The sequence below is a fragment of the Myxine glutinosa genome, chromosome 4 (assembly GCF_964187855.1).
Source record: "Myxine glutinosa chromosome 4, kmMyxGlut1.1, whole genome shotgun sequence".
Lineage (NCBI taxonomy): Eukaryota > Metazoa > Chordata > Myxini > Myxiniformes > Myxinidae > Myxine > Myxine glutinosa.
Genome location: NC_136264.1, coordinates 147,643,608 through 147,648,419, shown reverse-complemented (window position 1 = coordinate 147,648,419; position 4,812 = coordinate 147,643,608).

The window sequence follows — 4,812 nt, the reverse complement described above, 5'->3', positions numbered from 1 at the left end:
CTTCCGCTCTTTCACTCCCTCTTTCTGTTCTCTTCACCCTCTCTTTTGCTCAAGGTCATCTGCCATCTGCTTGGAAATCAGCCAACATCACCGCTTTGCACAAAAAAGGTGCAAAAACAGATCCCAGCAACTACAGACCAATCAGCCTTCTCCCAATTATCAGCAAAGTCATGGAATCCATCATTGCTTCAGATATGAAATCTTTCCTCTTCTCCAATGGCTTGATCTCTGATCATCAATTTGGTTTCAGACCTGGTCACTCTACTCTGGACATGCTGCTTCTGCTTTCTCAACAATGGATGGAGGTCCTCAACGCCAAACAGGAAATTAGAGCCGTCTCCCTTGACATTTCACGTGCCTTCGATACGGTCTGGCACCCTGCTCTGCTCACCAAACTCTCCTCCTTTGGTATCCATGGAAATCTCCACGCATGGCTGGCGGACTTCCTCTCTGGTCGTAGTCAACGTGTGGCCCTGAATGGGTTTCTCTCATCTCCTCTACCTGTTCAGGCTGGAGTTCCCCAAGGTAGTGTTCTGGGCCCTGTGCTTTTTCTGGTCTTCATCAATGATCTCTCTGACTCTCTTGAAAATCCTCTCTATCTCTTTGCTGACGACTCTACTCTCTGTCGCTCCATTCCTCATCCCTCAGATCGGCAGTCTGCAGCCTCCTCACTCTCTGCAGACCTGGACAAAATCACAGACTGGGCAAACAAATGGAACATGTCTTTCAATCCTGATAAATCTCACACTCTTACGATGTCTCTCCGAAAAGACCGACTGGAAAACCCTCCCATCCACTTTCTGAATAATCCTCTCCAAGAAGTTCTGTCACTCAAGCTTTTGGGTCTCACTATTTGCCATGATCTTTCCTGGGAAAACCACATTTCAAATCTGGCCTCCAAAGCCAGTTGCCGACTGGGCATCCTCCATCGTGCGAAGTCCTTCCTTGGCACACCTGAGCTCCTCACCACATACAAGGCTTTCATCCGCAGCTCTATGGAATACTGCTCTCCCCTCTGGTCTGGTGCTCCTGCCTCACACCTAGCCCGTCTTCACGCTGTTGAAACCAAAGCGTTCAGAATCATTGGAATCTCCCGCGATGAAGCTAACTCCAAGGGCCTTTCACTCACTCACCGCAGGCAGGTTGGTGGTCTTTCCGTCTTCTGCCGACTCCTCTCTGGCCTTGCCCCCCCAGCCCTCTCTTGGCTCTGTCCCCCAAATATTCCTACAGGTCGCACAAGATCTGCCTGCAACCCTCTTATGGTTAAACTGCCAAAATCAAGACTTTCTGCTCACCTTCACTCCTTCATTCCTCTTTTCTCCCACCTCTGGAACAAACTCCCTCACTCTCTTCAATCCCACTCCACCCTCCAGGTCTTTAAAACAGCTGTTCACCACCATCTCTTATCCTCCCCCATCCAAAACCTTGATCTTTTCTACCCCCGCTAATTTCGGTCCCCTTGTGTTTTATACTTCTCCCACCCCCCCCCCCCCCCCTTCCCACGCCTACTGCCCCCAAGCCCTCTCCCTCCCACACTTCTCCCTGCTCTCAAATGTTGTGGTTGTGTGCTTCCCCTTCTCTCCCCATCTTGTCTTCCGCTCCCTCTTTTTGTATATTTTGTTTGTCTGGTTGATTTGTTTGTGAAATAAATGTTAGCTCTTTCACGAGCCTCGATTCAGTATCCAAAAAAAAAAAAAAAAAAAAAAAAAAAAAGACCATGCAGAGCCAATATTTTGGTAAGACCAGAAGACCCAAAATAACCTGTAGACTGTTAAATACACAAAAGACCATGAAGACCCCAAGGACTCTCAAGACCCAAAATACAGAAAAGTCCTTGAAGACCCAATGGACCCTAAACACCCAAAATACCCTGAAGACCCAAAAATACCCAAATGACCCTGAAGACCGTTAAAGACCTAAAAGACCCAATGGATCCTAAACACCCAAAATACCCTGAAGACCCAAAAATACCCAAATGACCCTAAAGACCGTTAAAGACCTAAAAGACCCCAAAGACTTAAATACCCAAAAGACCACAAAAAAACCAAAAGACACTGAAGACCCCAAATTACCCAAAGAGCCTTAAAGACCCCAAGACCCCAAAGACCAAAGATACACGAAATACCCTGAAAGACCCAAAAGACCATGAAGACACAAAAGACCCCCCAAGACCCTTAAATACCCAAAAGACCCCAAAGACCCTTAAAATCCAAAAGACCCCAAAGACCCTTAAATATCCAGAAGACCCAAAATACCCAAAATACCCCAAAGACCAAAATACCCTTAAAGACCCAAAAGACAACAAAAACCCAAAAGGCCCTCAAGACCCAAAATTCCCCGAAGACCCAAAACACTGAAAAGACCCTTAAAGACCCCAAAGACCCAACACACTGAAAATACACCAAGACCCTTAAAGACCATGAAGACCAAAAAAGACCCAAAATACCCCAAAGACCCTGAAGATCCAAAGACCCTTAATTAACCAGAAGACCCAGAAGACTAAAAATACCCTAAAGACCCAGAAGACCCTTAAATACCTCAAGGACCCAAAATATCCCAAAGACCCAGAAGACTGAAAAGACCCTGAAGACCCCCAAAAAACCAAAATACCCCAAAGACTGAAAATACATCAAAGACCAAAAAGACCACGAAGACCCCAGAGACCCAAAATATCCCAAAGACCCTTAAAGACCAAAAAAAATTGAAAAGACCTAGAAGACCAAAAAGTCCCTGAAAACCCAAAATACCTCAAAGACCCTTAACGACCCCACAGAACCAATCAATCCAAAACACCAAAAAGACCACAAATACCCTGAGGACCCAGTGGAACCGAAAGACCCAAATTACCCCAAAGACCCAAAATACCCCAAAAACCTAAATGACTGAAAAGACCCAAAGAACCAAAGATGCAGAGGACCCAAATCACCCAGAGGACTCCGAAGACCCAAAAGAAGAATAATTATGTCTCTTACATTGGAAATGTAGATGGTGGCTTGCAAACCGAACCGAAAGGTCAGTGTACGGAAGCGTTTTTTTTTTTAATCACAATAAATACAAGGCACAGGGAGGTGAAATTTGCTGCACATGACGTGCAAATTGCGCAGAGTAAACTGAGTGCTCGTTTACGTCTGTAAGACATCTAATAAATAAAGAAGATATAGGCACACCTGACACTAGGCCCATGCTTCAGTCTTTGGCATGCTCATGCAGCTGCACAGTCAAATAAACTGTTCCAACCCGTCATTTTTGACAGGCTTTATACTGTATATATATATATACATACATAGTGGTTCAGAAACCCTGGGCACATTTTGAAGAACGATACCTGCAACAAACAACTAAGTTTATTATTGTTCTTTGGTGCAAAACAAAACATGATTATTACTCGCAAATTGATGTGACCGCTTCAACACGCACAGGCATCACGTGATACGCAACATGGTGAGGTGCATCACATGATATGGATCGGGGTGAGCTTCGCTCACTGTGCTGCATGTGTTTATCTTTGCATTAGTTCAGTTCATTGTGAATTAGACTCCCTAATATGAAGGAGGATATCGTGAGACAGAAAATTCACGCTGTACGCTTGTATTCTGTATCTGGAAATTCGGCTGAAGTTCACAGACAACTTGTTGAGTTTGATCTTTGTGGCGCCGATGCCATTGAAAGAAGAATCATCGGCAGAATAAACAAGCAGTTTGATAAAACCGGCAGCATTCTTCCAAAACAGTCACCAGGTAGGCCTCTTATTGTTCAAACTGAGGAAAGCAGAGCAGTCATTCAACAACAACTCGACAGTAACATACTATTATCTATCAAACGTCACCAACAAAAGCTGATCATTGATTCTAAGAATACTAAAAGAACTTAATGCAAAACCATACATACCCAGATTACTTCACCAACTATCTGAGGATTATTTTGTCAGGCGTGTTGAGGCATGTGAGACATTGCTTGGGTTAATTGATATGGACAATGATCTGCAGAACAGGATCTTGTGGTCAGATGAATCCAAGTTTACTTTATCTGGTTCTGTGAATCGTCATAACAGCGTGATGTGGGCAGTAGACAACCCACAATTTACTGTTTAGCACAACATCCCGTATCAAGCCAGTGTGTCCGTCTGGGCAGGCATTTCTTCTGCAGGCATTGTTGGACCAAGATTTTTCGAAGAAAATGTGAATGCTGCAAATTACCTTCTAATGTTGGAGCAGCATGTATTTCCACTCAATGATGGCCAAATGTGGTTCATGCATGATGGTGCGCCTGCTCATTATGCTGCCAGTGTACGCCAGGCCCTTGATTTGAACTTTACAGACAAATAGATTGGCCGTCGTGGTCCTGTTGAATGGCCACCGAGTCTTGTGATTTAACAACACCCTGTGATTTCTTCCTTTGGGGTTTCCTCAAACACAAAGTGTATGCAAGGAATCCTACGACCCTTAGAGACTTGAAACAATTAATCCGTAATGAGACTGCTGCCTTAACGACTGAAACATGCAGAACTGTGTGTCAGAGTGCAGTTTGAATATTTGAACTTATCTGTTTCATGTATATTAGACTGTTTAACAAGCAATCATGTTTTGTTCTGCACCAAAGAACAAAAATAAACGTAATTGTTTGTTGCTGGTATCGTTCTTCAAAATGTGCCCAGGGTTTCTGAACCACGCTGTATATATATATATATATATATATATATATATATATATATATATATATATATATATATATATATACATATATATATATATATATATATATATATGTCGGTCGAAGACCTCAAGGGAAGGAAGTAGAAGACGATCAGAGCAA